Here is a 20272-nt window from a genome sequence, read left to right on the forward strand (position 1 = left end):
GGGATTTGGGGTAACCAGATACGCATAGGAATTTGGGGGCCATTGAAAGACGAATGAATTTGCACACTCTCTGGGATGCTAAAACTTCTCAGGATTTTATTATAAAATATAGCAAAGTAAACAGGTTAAAAAAAAATTTTTCCTTCTGAAGGACCAACAAGCACTTAAGACAGGTTGAATAACAAAAGGCTAGGCAAGGTTGCTTGGTAGAGACAGTCAGAGGGAGATAAGGAAAGACTGTCAGGGAGAGAGAAGGCCAACTTGAGTGGAGGTCCAACCCAGGTTGCCTTGGAGGGTTGAAAACTGGGGGTTGGAAAGGGAGAGATAGGATACAAATTTTACATTAAACAATGAAAAATAGGAGTCAATTTATATCTCATGAGCAAAGGATTTTCCACACCCTTAACAAGATCCCCAGATTTTAACAGCAATAAAAGATTATAGAGTTTGTTTCTGCTGCATTCATAATTCTCTACTTCAAAAGAACCCACCTTGGCACCGGCCCGCAGAGCTCACAGAGGGGAGCAGAGAGCCCTGTGAGGCCGCCAACACACTCCTGCGCCGCCGCGGCTGGAGCATGAAGCTGGGCGGCTTGGCCGCTTGGCCCTCCCCGGACTCTTCCCGGGCCCAGGTGTCGCGCCGTCCTTCCAGGCCTGTCGCCTGGTTCGGGGAGAGCGGAGGAGAGCCGCTGCGTCAGAAATCAGTCAATTACAGATTTCTTCAAACCAATCCCAAATTAAGATAGATTTGTTTTGCACTCACCACAAAAGATAAGTCATCAATATGGAAGAGATATAGTATTAAATACTGGTGTAGGACAATTTGGAAGAAAAAAATCCACAACCAAAAGTATGTGTAGAGAGATGCCAATTTTACCCCCCAAAAAGAGTCCTATTAAAGAGGCTTTGATTAGAGGATTTAAAGAGAAAAAAGGAGAAAGAGATGTACCTGTGATTCAGCATACCCAGTCTTTAGTGGTTGGAAAATCTCTTATTTCTACTTCACATCATTGTTTGTGGAGGAATGAAATGAAGGACCCAAGGAAGCAAGACAGATCTCCAATCAAAATGTTATTACATAATCGTGGAGATAACAGGGAAAAGAAAAAGTGTACTGATCCAAAGAAGACAATTACAGATGCTGGAAATTTGGTTTCATCACCAAAACCTGAGATTTTGAGAAGCAGTTCCAGCAAATTTGACAGTAGAAATGACATATCCAGATACCTAAGATCACAATGTTCTGTGAAAATGCAACAGGAACCAGTTATGTCTAGATTTCAGTTGTCTTTAAAATCCTTTTGCAGAGAAAGAGAATTAAAAAAACAGAGGCAGAAACTAGCTAAGAATATCATCACTCCAGAAAAGACTCCTTCAGGAGAAAGCAGCATTTCCTTAGAACCTTATAACAGAGAGACAAAATTCAAGCCAGGGCAGGAGCAGACAATACAGAATATTCCAGAAAAAAAGCAGACTTTTAAAGCAGGAAAATGGATGCTTCTCAAGAAAAAGGTTACATTTTGATTCACTGGAGGCTGCTTCAGATGCTGAATCATTTGGGATGTCAGATATTAAAACATGCATTATTTCATCTTCTGAAAAAGAGAGAGTCACCTTATCTACAGCATCTATTGGGTATTCTTCTGTGTCACCCAGTATCAAAAAACAAAGACAGAAGAAATACAAAGATATTACAAATACAGATTCTATGAAAACATCTAGTAAATCTTTGCCTTTTCAAAACAGCAGTATTACTAAGTGTTCTCCAGCTATTCTTGAAGATGTTGTTTTGTGCAGCCCAAGCATTTCAAGGCCTTCACGTAACAACTTAGAAAAGTTCAGTTCCCCTAGTTGTTCACCAAGAAAAAAACTAAAAGTTTATTTTGATAGCGATGAGGAAAATTTTGATTGCAACCTGGAAAGTGATGAGGAAGATGTTGTATTAAAACCACTGCAACAAATCATGTCTTTGGACTCCAGTCAGTCTTCAACTCCAGAAAAATCTTTTGTTCTTACAGAAAAGCCTAGAGAATTATCATCAGACAATTCAGTAAATGTTCATTACCAGTGTTTTGAGAAAAGGTTAGAGCACCTAGCAAAGGAGAATGAAAATCCTCCAAGGTCAGATGAATGGGAAAAAGAACTAAAGGAAGATTTAGTGAAAGGCCAGGGAATAAGATTCCTAAGTGAGGCAGAAGAGACAGAAAATCCAGATGACACTGGAGAACTTCAAGAGGAACATAAGGAGTTTTTAAGGAAATTCTTCATTGCTCTTGATACTATTCCTGATTGACATCCTGGTGAAGAAATATTTCGCTGTTTCGATTAAGAGAAAATTTTCAATCAGCATACATTGGACTTAAGGGACTGTAATTTTGTTCCAAAGAATGCTATTGAAGATCTTATCCTTAAATCATGAAAAACACAGCAGATTTTTTTTTATCAACACAAGGGTATCTCAGCATTGCCTATCACTGCATCCAATGTCCTATACCTATGTTAAAGTGGCTGTTTCAGATGATGTCTGTTCACACAGACTATGTTGTTTCTATACAGCTTTTGAATACATTGATAGACATAACAATTAGAAATGCTGCTGCTAGTGGCTCATCAGTTTGGCCTTGGATTCCATCACTGTTTGATATAGCAACTGTGTTTGTCAACATAGGAGTTAGTTTTAAGTGTTTATTTCCTGTGCAGAATCTTCAGCCTGTCTTTAATGAAGATATTTTTAACTTTGAGGTACAAAGCATATCTGAAGAAAGAAAAAATGAAGATTCTATAGAAGATGCTGTTGCTTCATGTCTTCCAGAAACTAACATTTTAAATGTAGTTAAGTTTATAGACTTCTGTGCAGCTGTATACCCAGAAGGTTACACGGATCAAGAAATAATCTTGCTGCTTTTAATGTTCTTAAAAATGAGTTTGGAAAAGCACCTGAAACAGATCGCCCTGGTGGACTTTCAGAGTCTCCTGATAAACCTGTTGAAAAACATTAGAGATTGGGACACAAAGATTCCTGAGCTCTGTGTGGCCATCAGTGAGCTTTCCACTCATCACCACAACCTTCTGTGGCTAGTTCAGTTTGTGCCTAATTGGACAGCACGGGGAAGGCAAGTTAGACAGCATCTCAGCCTTGTGATTATTTCTAAATTTCTGGACAAGAAACCTGAAGATATTCCAAGTGCCAGTGATCTGCAGATGTCTCTCCTTTGTCAATACCTTATACAAATGAAGCCTTCTGATTTGTTAAGGAAAATGATAGCAAAGAAAACAGGTGAACAACAGGGTAATCTTACCAAAGACTGTTTAGGTCTAGACCTTGAGCAACAGGTATATTATCTGATTTATGTGCTTCTTCACTTAGTGAAGAAGTATTTATCACTATTACTATTTATCACTATTACTACCTATTCTTTTCCTTTTCAACGGAGGAAATATTTACTGCAGCTCTGTGGTTCTCTGGAGAAGCACATAAAGTGCTGTATCAGAGAAGATGCAAGATTTTTTCATAGGACAAAGGAAAAACTGCATGACTTCTGGGTACCAGATTCTTAATTGGAGTAGCTAAAATGTTGACCCAAGAAAAATTGAACAGGGCAAGAATCTTTACAGAAAATATGGAAAATGTAGATGCAGACTCACATAGAAACATTTGCATGGGGAGACAAATAAGTAATATGCCTTTTGAATCCAGACTCTACAAGAGAATGTAAAGTATGAACCTTGGATGGGATTGTCTAATCCCTTAACAGGAGATGCTAAAACTAGAACTTAGTTCTTGTTTTTGGAACAGAATGCTCATCTAATAATACATGAATGTACTTAAAAAAAAATTCTCATCAAATCTCTGATTTGTCTTGTCCTGAACAAGTTACCAAAAGTCCTGAATAGAAGTGCTAAGAAATTTGGATAAATTTGCCAAAATCATGCATGTTACTCTTCCTTTGTAAAACCATGGATTGTAATTACTTATAAAGTGTGTGGGCTTGAGGACAATTCACTCCACTTGAAAAATCACAGGCTGCTCTTAATGTTTAAAACACTGTGATGCTAGCCTTTGGTTAAAGGATATGTTTCTATTAATGAATGAGCCAAAAAGGCTTTTAATAGTAACAAACTATTGACACTTTTAGTTTAATTAAAAGGTTATTTTTTTTTTAATACTTGAATGTCAGTTTATAAAATATTTCCTAAAACTGAATGACAACTAGATGCTTTTTAATTATTAACTTGGGTGATGCAGCTCTATCCCTGAGTGACTTTAATGAAACAGTAGAATCCAAACAAAAAAATCTAGGAGACAAGATTTCTTTCTTTACAAAGTTTTTGGAAAAGCACTTGGTCCTTACAAATGAAGGCACAGGAAGAAGAAAACCTTTTCTGTGAGAATTACTATTGAAAAATTAGGTGGTTTAAGTGACTCAAGTCTATTTTAAGTATGATGCTACAAAGTTCAGCCTTTTTAGAATGGGGCTCCACATATTCACCCAAGAATCAAACTAATATGTTGTTTCCAGTCCTCTTTATATTATTTTCTCTCTCATACTTGCACACCCACTTCTTATTAAGCCAACTGGCAGGAATCCTTTTATCACTATTACTACCTCTTTAAGATTTTGTTTATAAAATGTACATATTTAGTGGAAAAAAATGAAAGGGTTTATTTAGATTTGGACAAGGGGCAAAGGTTCACTGATGCTGGACATATATCTTAATATAAGTATAATTCTCCTTTGATGTGTTATATGTAATTTTATAAATGTTTGTATTTTTCTTATTGTCCATTGTTACTGTAAAGTGTACAAATTCCTGAGTATAAAATATATTGCTTTGATTTTTGTATAAGTAGAGCATGTAAATATTTTCTTATCATGTGCATTAAAGGGATTGGAGTAGATTGCTTAGGGAGGGAAGGATGGATTTTTTTAAATAGTCCTTTTTTACTGCAGTTTGAAACAAGTAAACTGTTAGACCAATGATTTTTTAAACTACTTTGGTAAACTTTTATCTAATAATTTTCAGAAAAATAAATATTTTAAAAGTTAAAAAAAAAAAAGAACCCACCTTGATCACCACTCCCCTGTGTGTGGTTCCCCCATTTGAGTGGAAGCTCCTTAGAGTTGTCTTTCTGAATTTATATCTCCAACTCTTAGCAACAGTATTTGGAACGAGGTGATTAATGCTTCATTTCTTCATATTTTTGTACCCACATAGTAAATTATTTCTTATTTTTTTATTTTTTTTTTAGGTTTTTTTTTGCAAGGCATATGGGGTTAAGTGGCTTGTCCAAGGCCACATAGCTAGGTATTTATTAAGTGTCTGAGACCGGATTTGAACCCAGGTATTCTGGACTCCAGGGCCGGTACTTTTATCCACTGCACCACCTAGACACCCACCACATAGTAAATTAAATTTAATTCAATTAAATAGACATTAAGCATCAGATATTATGCTAAGATATTTTCCCCCCAGTGTTTAGCAAGTACAATAACCCGTACAGGGTAGATGCTGAATAAAATATGGGGGAAAAAAAGATAGTTCCTATACTCAAAGAATTTACAATCTAATGGGGGAAGACAATACAAAAAGAGTTGGAAAAAGGATGGGTCTCTGAGGAGTATCTTGTTCCATGAAGTTGAAATTAGGCGGGTACAAAGGGAAATGAATTGTTAGTGCAATTTCTGCCTAATGATAGTTGAATTGAACTGGAGCTCTCTGAGCTGGACAACATTGATAAAAACTTGGCAGACATTTTGTCCTTACTTTTCTTATGTAAATTTTGGAGTCTTTTTTCATGAATCTATTTTGTTAGAATCAGTCTAATAAATCAATGCATCAAGAAAAACTAAAAGTCCTCTGTGCCAGCTAATTCTGTTTCAGGTCATATTCTTCATTACCAATCCAGGAACATTCCAAGTACTAAATGGGAAGAGAGAGAGAACCGCTAAAAATCGCTAAAGATGCCAAAGACTTGGGGTGATTGCATGTAGTCGTTGATTGGGTTTAAAAAAAGAAAAGTGACTTGGCAGAATTCCTGAGGCCAATCTGAGTTTCACAGATGAGTGCTGAGGTTATTAGTCAGGCTATGGGAACCGAGAAGCTTCTCACCATGGTTCATCTCCATGATCTAGTCACAATTAAGAGCTTGAGAGAACAAAAATACAAAAATCTGGCAAATAGGTTGGCATTCGAGATTGTAGCTGTTTGTCCTTTGTTCTCAAAAAAGGACCACAACATCAGGAAGGTGATGCCATGACACACCAGGAATTGGATTTAAGTCAGGGAAGTCTCACTTTTTCACTCAAAGCCTTTTCACCAGTCTCACTTTTTCACTCAAAGCCTTCTGGATCCAGTGACTAGATATAGATCAGGACAGGTGGAGATGGCCTTGGATATGGTGGGACAACTAGACCTTTTTAAGCTAACGTCTTTAACAGGTTTAGTTTGACTAAGACAAGATCTATTTGGTGGTTAAGATAAGGTAAAAATGAAGTTAAAAAAGGCCTTTTTTATCTTGTCAAAAAAAAAATCAATTTGGAAGGGGAAGATCCTTAGGGTCTCTGGTCAAAAAAGAAACAATTACTGTTTACATTTACTCTGAACCAATCAGGGCCCAAACAATGAGCAAATAAGCTTGGTCTGAGACATACTGTTGGTCTATCAATGAGAGCCAATGATTTGATTTTTAAAGACTGGCCCTTAAGAAAGAAATGGAGAAGTAAACCCTAACATATCTTGAAAAATTTCAAAGTTAAGTTTCTGCATTTTTTGAGATATTAAAATGGGGCAGCTAAATGACTCAGTGGATAGAGGACTGACCAGAGACCCTGGTGCTCAATCCACTTTGCCACCTAGCTTCCCCAAGAAGGGCATTTTTTTGGGGGGGATAGAAACCATCTATGAATCAATAAGTATTTATTAAGCATTTACTATTTGATCCCTGGAAAACAAATATATGCAACAAGCCCTGCTTTCAGAGAATTTTGCATATTAATGGAAGAGATAAATTTATGTTAAAAAAAGCAAAAGAAGCATAGAGGCACCTAGGTGACACAGTGGATAGAGTACCAGCATTAGAGTCAGGAGTACCTGAGTTCAAATTTGACCTCAGACACTTAATAATTGCCTAGGTGTGTGACCTTGGGGAAGTCACTTAACCCCATTGCCTTAAAAACAATTCTAAAAAAAAGAAGCATGTAATTACTGAATACGAATATTTATATACAATGTAGTTTAATACAAGGTAGTTTGGGGGAATCAGAAAAGGCTTCCTAAAATTGGAAGTTAGTATGGAAGAAACTTGGATTAGACCAACACCTCACACTCTACAACAAGATAAGAGCAAAATGGATACAGGATTTAGACATCAAAAACAGTATTATAGGGTGGCTAGGTGGCGAAGTGGATAAAGCACCGGCCCTGGAGTCAGGAGTACCTGGGTTCAAATCCGGTCTCAGACACTTAATAATTACCTAGCTGTGTAGCCTTGGGCAAGCCACTTAACCCGGTTTGCCTTGCAAAAAAAAAACAACTAAAAAAACCCAGTATTATAAGCAAACTAGAAGATCAAAAAATACTTTACATGTCAGATCTATGGAAAGGGAAGCAGTTTATGATCAAGGAAGAGAGATGGGGAACATCATTAAAAACAAACTAGGTAATTTTGAATACATTAAATTAAAAAGCTTTTGTACAGGCAAAACCGGTGTAACCAAGATCAAAAGAAATGTAGTAAATTGGGAAACAATTTTTACAACTAATGATTCTGACAAAGGACTCATTTCTAAAATATACAGAGAACTGAGTCAAATTTTCAAAAAAACAAGCCATTCCCCAATTGACAAATGGTCAAGGGATATGCAAAAGCAATTTACAGATGAGGAAATCAAAGCGATTTATAGTTATATGAAAATTGCTCTAAATAATTACTTATTAGAGAAATGCAAATTAAAGCATCTCTGAAGTACCAGCTCACACTTCTCAGATTGGCCAATATGACCAGGAAAGATCATGATCAATGTTGGAAGGGATGTAGGAAATCTGGGACACTAATACATTGTTGGTAGAGCTGCAAACTCATCCAGCTTCTCTGGAGAGCAATTTGGAATTATGCCCAAGGGGCAACAAAAATGTGTGTACCCTTTGACCCCACAATACCTCTACTGGGTCTATACCCTGAAGAGATGATGAAAAAGGGTAAAAACATCACTTGTACAAAAATATTCATAGCAGCCCTGTTTGTGGTGGCAAAGAATTGGAAATCAAGTAAATGTCCTTCAACTGGGGAAGGGCTTAACAAACTGTGGTATATGTATGTCATGGAACACTATTGTTCTATTAGAAACCAGGAGGGATGGGAATTCAGGGAAGCCTGAAAGGATTTGCATGAACTGATGCTGAGTGAGATGACCAGAACCAGAACATTGTAAATCCTAACAGCAACATGGGGGTGATGATCAACCTTGATGGACTTGCTCATTCCATCAGTGCAACAGTCAGGGACAATTTTGTGCTATCTGCAATGGAATATACCATCTGTATCCAGAGAAAGAACTGTGGAGTTTGAACCAAGACCAAAGACAATTACCTTTAATTTAGGGGAAAAAACCCATTATCTTATTATGTAATTTTGCTATCTCTTATACTTTATTTTTCTTCATTAAGGATATGATTTCTCTCTCATCACATTCAACTTAGATCAATGTATACCATGGAAACAATGTAAAGACTAACAGACTGCCTTCTGTAGGGGAGTGGGGGGAGGGAAGCAAGATTAGAGGAAAAATTGTAAAACAAAATAAAATTTTTAAAAACAATAAATTATAGTAATTTCTATATAAAAAAAGAAAGGCTTCCTATAAAAGATAGTCTATAATGGACATCTTAAAGTTTGAGAGACTGTGAGGAAGAGGTGAGGAAGGAGTACCTTCAGATGTAGGGATGATAGTGCTGGTAGGGAGATAAAACATCATATCTGAGGATCAAAGAGCTGTCAGTTTGGCTAGATCAAAGACTGTTGGTGTGGGAATAATATTGTCAGATGCTGGAAAAAATAGATTGGAGTCAGGTTGTGTAGAACTTTAAAAATGAAATTGAGAAATTTAAATTTTATCCCAGAGGCAACAGGAAGTCACTGGAATTGGTAGATCAGATATAGATTGAGGGAAATTTAATTAGGCAGAAGTGTGTAGGATAGTCTTGAGAGATGAGAGTTGAGGCAGGGAGAGCAATCTAGAAATTGCTGCAATCAACTAGATGATAAGGTAAAATGATAGCTAGTTGAGTGGTCACAGGGCTCAAATTTGAAAGATGTTGAGGGCAGAACCAACAAGATTTGACAACTGATTGGATATGTAAGATAAGGGAGAGTGAGAAGTTGAGGATAGTGCCAAAATTACAAATCTTAGAATTGTCTTGATTGGTATCCAATACACTGAAGAAAGCATGAATCTTTTAAATATTCCAAGTGTTGGTTAAACTGCATTTTAAAATTTTACCATTGAAGTTTTCTTTCAATACTTCCTCATGGCCTAGAGTTTGCCCATGGTTCTTTTTTTTTTCTTTAATTAAAGATTTTATTTATTTTGAGTTTTACAATTTTCCCCCCAATCTTACTTCCCTCCCCCCACCCCCCCCACAAAAAGCAATCTGTCAGTCTTTACTTTGTTTCCTTGTTGTATATTGATCCAAATTGAATATGATGAGAGAGAAATAATATCCTTAAGGAAGAAACATAAAGTATAAGAGAAAACAAGATCAGACAATAAGATAGTAGTTTTTTTTCCTAAATTAAAGGGAATAGTCCTTGGACTTTGTTCAAACTCCACAGTTCTTTCTCTGGATACAGATGGTATTCTCCATTGCAGACAGCTCAGAATTGTCCCTGATTGTTGCACTAATGGAAAGAGCGAGTCCATCAAGGTTGATCATCACCCCCATGTTGCTGTTAGGGTGTACAATATTTTTCTGGTTCTGCTCATCTCACTCAGCATCAGTTCATGCAAATCCCTCCAGGCTTTCCTGAATTCCCATCCCTCCTGGTTTCTAATAGAACAATACTGTTCCATCACATACATATACCACAGTTTGCTAAGCCATTCCCCAATTGAAGGGCATTTACTTGATTTCCGATTCTTTGCCACCACAAACAGGGCTGCTATGAATATTTTTGTTCAACATCTCTTCAGGGTATAGACCCAGTAGTGGTATGTACATCAAAGGGTATGCTCATTTTTGTTGCCCTTTGGGTATAGTTCCAAATTTCTCTCCAGAAATGTTGGATGAGTTCACAGCTCCACCAACAATGTAATAGTGTCCCAGACTTCCCACAACCCTTCCAATAATGATCATTATCCTTTCTGGTCATTTGCCCATGGTTCTTGAAGATTAAATCAGGAGAGTGCTAATTTTGATGGATCTCACCAAGATGGAGAGTTATCAAGTGTGGGTTGATAGTGGATTGTTTTTCTATGCCTGAGCACCAGTCTAAATAAATTATGAGAAGATCATCTGTAGAGGGTAATCTATAAGGTAAACTTTTTTCTAACTATGCCAATAAATACACATCTCTTGGAGATAAATATGAGGTAAATAAATGGAAATTTTAATTAGTTTTTAAGGTAGAAATGGTTTACTATGATGGAAAGAGTTTTAAGAATGAGCATCCAAATATTTGGTGTGAATCCTGGATTTCCAACTAATTATTGGTGTGAAATTCAGATAAATCTCTGGGTCTCCATTTTTCCATCTATAATATAAGGGAGTTGGCCTGAGGTTTTTCACCTGAGTGCCTGTTTCCTTCCATAAAGTCAGTGTTACAACACCCCTGTGAGGGTGTTGGAAACTATTTCTTTCTAGGTACTATGGAAATGTTTGTGCTTTACCATTAGTAAGGTTCAACAGCATTAGTTAATACACTTGACTCCACAGTTTTTTTTTCACAGCACTCAAATCCCTTTTCTTCATCTTTTAATGATATACTTCTCACCAGGTTTCCATCTGACCCTACTCCAAGATAGACTTCTTTCTTTCACCTTCTTTCTTTTTTCTTATTCTTTCTTTTCTTTATTTTTATTTGCTGTTTTCTCATTGTTCTTAAAACACTTATATTCATGCTTAAGTTTCTTTAGAGATGGCTTCACTAAATTAACTCTCTACATTTGTCCCTTTTGAGCCATTCCCCATTTCCCATCTCATCTACTTTCATTTTCTTAGTTCATTATTGTTGGGTCTCTAATCTTTGATGTTTATACTATATATTTATCCAAGCACTGCTTGCTTATAAAAGAAAAGTAAAAAAACAAAACCCAATAAACAAACCAGGAAAAACAAAAATAAAAATCAAGGATGAAGTAAAATATTCCTTAAAGAAATTTCTTTTTTTATTCAGTTTTATTTTATTTTCAGATCTAAATTGTCTCTCTTCCTCAACCTCTTCTTCACCTATTGAGAAGGCAAAAAAACACAACCTGCTACAAATATGTAGAAACGTGAAAATTTAATTCCCACCTTTGTCAATGAAGAACATTTACTTCTGTCTGCACTCTGAATTCATCAGCTCTTTATTGGGAAGTGGACAGCATGTTTCAGCATTTGTCCTATGGAACTGTGGTGGGTCATTGTTAGAACTACTAAGTTTTGAAATTAGCATTGATATAGCATTGCTGTTATTATATTAATTGTTCTCTTGGTTCTGCTCACTTTATTTTGCATTATTAGTTCATTTAAGTCTTCTCAGGTTTCTCCGCCTTTCATAATTTCTTACAACATAGCATTATTCCCATGTATATATATTTAGAAACTTGTTCAATCCTTCTCCAATTGATAGCCATCTTCCATGTTTCCAATATTTTGCTACCACAAAAATAATTTCTATATGTATTTTTCTTCAAGAGATGTGTATTTATTAGCGATTAGTACTAGTTTTTTTCTTAAAATTCATTTTCCCTGCTTACATGCAAAGATAGTTTTTAACATTCATTCCTTTGCTAGCTTTTGAGTTTCATATTTTTCTACCACCCTCACTTCCCTCTCCTCTCCCCATTGCAGCAAACAATCTGGTCTAAGTTCTACTTGTACAATCTTGTTACGAGTTTTTTTACCTGTGGATCTTTTCCTTCTTGCTTTGATTTCTTTGGGATATTAAAAGCTATTTGATATTGATTTCAAAGGGTATACTCAGTTTAACAGCTTTTTGGGTATAGTGCAAAATTGTTTTCTAGAATGGTCAGACTAGTTCATAGCTTCACCAATAGTACATTGATGTACCTATTTTCCTATAATCCCCCCAGAACCTGTTAACACTACTTTTTTTCGTCATTTTTATTAATCTAATAGAGATGAAGTTTTGGTTTGCATTTCTCTCATTATTAGTGATTTAGAGCATTATTTTATATAACTATTGACAATTTAAATTTCTTCTTCTGAAATCCATATTCTTTGATATCCCATTTATCAATTAAAGAATGATTCCTTTTCTTGTAAATTTTACTCAACTCTTATCTTTACTCATATTATAGCACAGCATAGGCAGGAAAGCTGGGAAGACAGAGGGGTTATTAGCCACCGTGTAAGTCTAGGTCCCAGCTTAGCAAGTAGAGTAGATCAGCAGTGATTCCAGGTCAGAAGGCAAAATTTGAACCCAGGAAGCTAATGAAGCAGGTAGGACTAGGTTGGGCAACCCTAATGCAGGGAACAAACTGCTAGCTCCTGAAACACCCTTGGCAATGCGGCAGTGCCATAAGCAAGTGATAAACAAGAATGAGACCCCTGGTCCCAGAATAAAAAGTTTGGGACTATACACCCCTGTGCCCAGAAGCAAAGCTCAACTATGAAAATGAACAAAAGCAAAAACCAAAAGACCCTAACCAAAGCTAGCTACCAATTTGAGAGGAATGATAATCTCAGAAGAGGAAAACAGTGATAAAATGACTACATGTGAAACCTCAAAGAGGTTTTATGAATTGGTCTCAAATACAAAAAGACCTCTTGGCAGAGCTCAGAAAGGATTTTAAAAAACAAAAGAAGAGAGGAAGAAGAAAAATGTAGTTTTCTCCATTTCTTTTGAAATGAGAGTCATGCAGAAGAATTATAAAAAATTGACTAAAGAAAAAATACCTTAAAAAAGTAAAATTGGCTAAATGGAAAAAAAAATCAGCTTCTTTAAAAGTAAAATTGACCAAATGAAAAAGGAATTAATTCATCAAAAAGTAAAACTAACCAACTAGAAAAGGAAAATAAATTTTCTAAAAATAAAATTAACCAACTGAAAAAAGAAACATAAAAGCTAACTGAAGAAAATAAAACCCTAAAAATTAGAATTGGACAAGTGGAAACTAAATTACTCTATGAGACACCAAGATTCCATCAAATAAAACTGAAAGAATGAAAAAAAAAGAAGAAAATGTAAAGTACATCTTAGAAAAAAAATGACTGACCTAGAAAGTAGATCCAGGAGAAATAATTTACAAATTGCTGTTCTACCTGAAAGCAAGGATCAAAAAAAGAAATGAAAGCCTTATCAGAGAAATTTGCAACAAATATTTCCCAGTTCTTGATTTTTTTTCTTGTTTTTTGCTTCATTGGTTTTGTTTATATAAAATTATCTTAATATATTGTGTGAGACATAGGTCTAGTTTTTAATAAACTACCTTCCAGTTTTCCCAACAATTTCTGTTGAATAATGTGTTTTTGCCCAATAGCTGGGACCTTTGGGTTTAATCAAACACTAGACTTCTGTGCTCATTTGCTTCTGTATATTGTGTACCTTATCTGTTTCTTAACCAGCACCAAATTGCTTTGAGGATTACATGATTACAGCTTTGTTGTTTAGTTTGAGATCTGGAACTGCTAGGCCCCTTCTCATTTTTTTTTTATTTTGCTCTTTCTAATCAATTTTATACTATTTTCTTTTTCTTTTAAATTTTTTCCCAATTAAATGCAAAGATAGTTTTCAACATTCATCCTTTGCAAGCTTTTGAGTTCTATGTTTTCCTATCACCCTCACTTCCCTATCCCCTCTCCTTAGCAGCAATCAATTTGATATAGTTTATACATTTACAATTGTGTTAAACATATTTCCATATTAGTCATGTTGTAAAAGAAGAATTAGAACTAATGAGGGAAAAAAACTTAAGAAAAAACAAAAGTTAAAAAAAGTGAGCATAGTATGCTTTGCTCTACATTCAGATGCCATAGTTTTTTCTTTGAATGTGGATAGTATTTTTCATAACAAGTCTCTCAGGATTATCCTTGATCAATGAATTGCTGAGAGAAGTTGCTATACTATCCATTTTCAAATAAAATCTTTTTCTCTTCCTGCTGGATTTTGTTGGTAATATATAGAAATAGTGATGATTTGTATAGGTTTATTTTATAACCTTCAATTTCGATGAATTGTTTATTATTATAATTAGTTTTTTAATTGCCTGCTTAGGGTTCCCTAGACATTGTATTATACTTTGATTCCTCTTTGTTTATGCTTATTCCTTCAATATATTAACATGTAAATGGGGAAAAAATAAAATATATTAAATAAAAATGAATGTAAAAAGTTGCATATAATAGATTTATAGTATCACATGCAATTCCCATTTTTCTGACTTTTTTAAATTTGGAAATATTCAGGTTCTAAGGGAAAAAGAAAAGGAGCAAGGATTTATTATGTGCTGGACACTATGCTAAGTTGTTTACAAGTATTATCTCATTTAATGTAACTGCAAATTTAAAACTTTTTAAAATAAGAGAAACCTTTATAGAAATCAGCTACCTCATCAGCTCCCTGGGAGGAGGAAGAGAAAGGCATGAAGGGGAAAATTTAAACTGTGTAAAAACAAAATATATAAATAAAAATTATAAAAAAAGAAATGTGCTTTGCTTTTATGATTATCTTTGGGGGGGGGGTGGATAATCCAAGGATCCTTTGTAGCTCCATGGAAAAATGTAGCAAAATCACTGGCCAGTGTTACTTCTCCCCTTCTTTGATACCAGTCCACTAGTAACTCATCCTAGGAAGCTGGCAGGAAGAGAAACATGACTGGTCATACCACTTGGACAAACTGAAAATCACTAAAATTCTCTCAGTCAATAAACAGTTATTAAGCACATATGCCAAACACTGAGGGAATACATAAAAAGATAGTCCCTACCCTTAAGGAATTTACATTCTAATAGAGAAAGTTAACACACAAATAGAAGCTGAAAAGGGAAAGGATAGGATGGAAGTCCAAAAGGAATGTTGGTGGGTGTTGAAGTAGGTTGATGGATTACCAGACCCTATTGTCCTAAAAATCTTTTAGATCTTATCTTTTGATGTTCTGCTATACCTTCTGGATCAGTATGCACTGCCCGATGCACCTTCATGCTCCTTGGGCTTTGATTTCTTGTGCATATACCTCACAACTGAAATTTCTTATATGTGCTACATCACCCAATTAGAATGTGAACTCGGGATTGTCTCAATTTTTCTGTTTGTATGATGCATGAATTATCATTTTAACTAGTTAAAGCCAGAAAGTCAGAAGGAATCAGGAGACAGGTCTTATTACACTCTACCACCAGTTCAAGAGGAATGTGTGATTCACAATTTAGCTAGCAAATTTTAAACATTAAGTGAAACAATAAGAGTCTTCATTTACTACAAGAGATAAATAAGGGAGTTGTCTTCTTAGTACAGTTAGTTTCATTAAATCAAAGAGAATCATTTGACCAGAAATTCCAAGGACTCTAATCTTCTACATTGAGCAACTAAGTCTTTTTGTACCAAAAAGATGAGAAAAGAAGACATTGAAAGATACCAGTTGCTACATTTGATTTGGCAGTGGGGTCATATATAGCAAAATGGCTGCTGATTCAGATTAAGATAGAAAGATAGACCAAGTCCTCATAATTCATGTTATAAATGGCTGGCGAATACTTAGTCCAGCATGGTTAAAATGGTTTTTATTAAGATATCTTAACAAAATGGCACACCTCTCTCATGGTGGGAGAGAGGAACTGGGAAATCCCCAAATATAAGCTTTTTTATGTACTTTGAAAGGCTTTGTTCCTGCCCCCTCATGCCAATCATAGGCTGGGGTTAAAAATTGAATTGATACATTGGTTCCTATACATTTTCCCCTCCCTGCTCATTCTACTAATGAGCACAAAGGCAGCTAGATCTCCTTGAGCATACACAAAGAAGGTCAAGACTCCATGTTAAGTGGGGCAATCTCATCAGTTTTTGATCAGATTTGAGGTCACCTGCCCATAAGGCAACAGCAGAGCCCAGTCTTTGTAAGGTAAACTTATAATCCTCCTTTCACATTATTGTGGAACCCAAACACCCACATTTTCCTCACAATCCATATCTGATCTCTGGACCCAGAGATGGTTCCAAAGGAGAAAGCCAATCAGGTGACTTTGCATAGCCCTCCCCTCATGTACATTCAATTCAATTGCAAGTCATGGTATCACCTCCCTGATATTGTGGAGAACAAATAAGAATTGATTTTGTTCTCTCTCCAAATTAATTTTTAGCAGGATTTTTCATCCTAAAGAATGTTTGAGACTTGATAAAAGTTAACACATTTTTTTTTCCACTCGATTAGAATGTGAGCTCTTTGAAAACCAGGACAATCTCATCTTTTCTGTTTGCATCCCCAGCCCTAAGCAGTATTTGACACAGTGCTTGCTATCAGTCATTTCAGTTGGGCCTAACATCATGACCCTGTTTGGGGTTTTCTTAGCCATTTTTTTTTGCCCTTTCCTTCTACAATTCATTTGACAGAGGAGGAAACTGAGGCAGAGTTAAGTGACTTGTCCAGGATCACACAGTTAGTATCTAATAACAGATTTGAACTCAGAAAGATGAGCCTTCCTGACTCCAGATCTGGCATCCTGACCACTGTGCCATCTAATTGCTCAACCACTTAATGTTAACAAAGGAAATGGTCTGAGGATCCAAATCTTAAGTAGAAAACAGGTTCAAGAAAAGTCTGGGAATTTTGTCAAACTTGGTAGGACTAAAGTGATAAAAAGGAACTGAGAGTAAATTCTGTCTGTAAATTCTGCCAAATCAATTCTGTGATTAAAATGAAAACTAGAATCTCATTATCAGAAAAGACATCAGAGGCTTTTAGTCCTGGGCATAAATAATCACTGTAGTTTCTTTAAATGATCATGGAATGGGGTGACTAGGTTGCGCAGTGGATAAAGCACCGGACCTGGAGTCAGAAGTACCTGGGTTCAAATCCAGTCTCAAAAACACTTAATAATTGCCGAGCTGTGTGGCTTTGGGCAAGCCACTTAACCCCATTTGCCTTGCAAAAAAAACAAAACAAAACCTAAAAATGATCATGGAACCTGTTTAAAGTCCTCCAGTGCTGGGGAGTGATTCCCTCTGGGAATAAATAATCCTTTTTCATCATGTTAGTTCCTCAAATATCAGGAGGCAGGGATTATGGGCCCTTCTGCACCTGGTCCTACACTGTCCAGTCTTCTGAAGTATAACATTCCTAATTTCTTTTTTTTTTAAGGTTTTTACAAGGCAAATGGGGTTAAGTGGCTTGCCCAAGGCCACACAGCTCCACAATTATTAAGTGTCTGAGACCGTTTTTGAACCCAGGTACTCCTGACTCCAAGGCCGGTGCTTTATCCACTGCGCCACCTAGCTGCCCCAACATTCCTAGTTTCTTAAACAAATCTCTAAATAATACTAAATTAAGGATGAGGAAAACCTGAAATAAGTATAAAGCTCTGGTTTATTTGTATTTTTCAGTCCCTCATAAGGTTGATTTTAAGGCAAGGACCAAAAGTTGAGTCAGTGAAAAGAGCAGTCAGGTCTTTCTCAATATTTCAAGTCTTAAAAGGCAGTGATATACCTAGGAACTGTCCAAATTGGGAGTCAGGAGAGCTGGATTCAAGTTTGACCAAGGCTCTTAATCTTTCTGGGCTTCAGAGGAAACTCATGAGGAAAAAAAAGGTTAGTTAGAGTTAGATCAGAGGTGTCAAATAAGAGACACACCAGTGGTTTAAGACATTGATTACATTTTTAAACTAAGTCAAATTATGACCCCCCCCCCCCCCCCCCCCCCCCCGCCCCAGGATGTCCATCAGTTGGGGAATAATTCAAGTTACGGTACATGAATGTCATGGAGTACTACTGTTCTATAAGAAATCATGATTGATTGGACTTTAGAGAAATATGACAAGAATTACACAAACTGATCTGAGTGAAGGGAGCAGAATCAAGAAAGCATCACACAAATTAACATTGTGTGTTGATCAACTGTGATGCATGCAGTGGATGCAGCTCCTTTCAGCAGTTCAGAGATCAAGGACAACCTAGGAGACCTGTTATGGACAAAGCTGTCCACCCCAGGCGGGGGGGGGGGGACCTCATTAAATCTGAATATATATTATGTTCATTTTATTTTTTTTTAGGTTTTTGTAAGGTAAATGGGATTAAGTGGTTTGCCCAATGCCACGCAGTTAGGTAATTAAGTGTCTGAGGCTGGATTTGAACTCAGGTGCTCCTGATTCCAGGGCTGGTGCTCTATCCACTGCACCACCTAGTCAACACCTGGTCACCCCCTACTATGTTCATTTTGAAAAAACTTCTCTTATGTTTTTCCTTCCTATCTCATGGTTTTCTTTCTTTCCCCTTAGTCCTAATTCTTCTTACACAAAGGAATAATATATAAATATGGAAGCTACGTGGCACACTGGCCTTGGGGTCAGGATGAGAGTTTGAATCCAGCTTGAGACACTTGACACACTAACTGTTGGACAAGTCACTTAATTCTGCCTGGAATCCAGAGCCATCTCTAGCTGTCCTGATTCATATCTGGACACTGGACTCAGATGGCTCTGGAGAAGTCAGGCTGGTTGACTTAGTACAGCACCCCCTCACTCAAATCCAATTCACTGTTTATCATGGCATCACCTCCCTGATGTTGTGGTCTTCTTCAAGAATGAAGGTCAAATATCATTATGTAACCATATTAAGCACAAATGTATATGTACAATTTTTACCAGACTGTTTCCAACCAAAGGGGAGTGGGAAGGAAGGGAGGGTGGTAGAAAAATGAGTAATTTATAAATTTCTAATGGATGAAAGTTGAAAAACCCACCAAAAGCACGTAATTGGAAAAATATTAAAAAAAACCAAAATTATGACCCCACAAGGATTCTTCTATACACATTAGTGTCCTTTCCCATACTCTCTTTCCATTGAGTTTTACTGGAGTGGATAATCCCTGACATTTCTTTCCAGCTATATTTCTGTCCTCTTGTAAAGTATAACAACTCAGAAAATTTATAGTAGCATGGGACATTAATCTTTCTGAATATTTACTTCAACAGTTTTAAGATTTGCTTCAACTTTTTTTAGTTTGTTATTTTAAAAGGAACTTTTTTTGGCGTCAAAGCCCTTGAAATACTTGAGAGTCAGAAGAGGGGGAAAGTGGAAACTGCTGTCTGTCAGAGCAGAGGAGGCGGATTGAAAAGACTCAGGGGACAGAAAGGGCAGCACAAATGACTCCCAGGAGCAGCTGTGCCAACTTCTGGGAGGCAAGTGCTTCTAGGAGAGGTTTAACGTCCGGAGTTTGCTCTCTGTGGAAGGCTAGGGAGAGCTTAGTGATAGGGATTAATTTTCGTTGTTGAGTCTTGACCCCATTTGGGGTTTTCTTGGCAAAGAAACTGAAGTATTTTGCCTTTTCTATCGCCAGTTCGGATGAGGAACCTGAGGCTGACACGGTGAACTGGCTGGCCCAGGGTGAACCAGCTAGCATCTGGGGCTGGATCTGGCCTCGGGTCCTCGGCCTGGGCTCCGGCCCAGGGTGAACCAGCTAGCATCTGGGGCTGGATCTGGCCTCGGGTCCTCCGGGTCCCGGGCCTGGGCTCCGGCCCAGGGTGAACTAGGTAGCATCTGAGGCTGGATCCGGCCTCGGGTCCTCCGGGTCCCGGGCCTGGGCTCCGGCCCAGGGTGAACCAGCTAGCATCTGGGGCTGGAACTGGCCTCGGGTCCTCCGGGTCCCGGGCCTGGGCTCCGGCCCAGGGTGAACCAGCTAGCATCTGAGGCTGGATCTGGCCTCGGGTCCTCCGGGTCCCGGGCCTGGGCTCCGGCCCAGGGTGAACCAGCTAGCATCTGGGGCTGGATCTGGCCTCGGGTCCTCCGGGTCCCGGGCCTGGGCTCCACCCGGCTGGCGGCTGGACCCGGGCCCTCGGGATCTCTTCCCGGGCTGGGCCTCGGCTTGCCGCGGGGCGGTTTCCAGCCCACGGGCTCCTTCCCC

General features: G+C 37.4%; 1 pseudogene; it reads left to right on the forward strand.

The window, feature by feature from the left end:
* The first annotated feature begins 577 nt into the window (after positions 1 to 577).
* Positions 578 to 19823, forward strand: LOC141496521 (SMC5-SMC6 complex localization factor protein 2 pseudogene; annotated as a pseudogene).
* The last annotated feature ends 449 nt before the right edge of the window (positions 19824 to 20272 follow it).

Source organism: Macrotis lagotis, chromosome 8, assembly GCF_037893015.1.
Source record: "Macrotis lagotis isolate mMagLag1 chromosome 8, bilby.v1.9.chrom.fasta, whole genome shotgun sequence".
Classification (NCBI taxonomy): domain Eukaryota; kingdom Metazoa; phylum Chordata; class Mammalia; order Peramelemorphia; family Peramelidae; genus Macrotis; species Macrotis lagotis.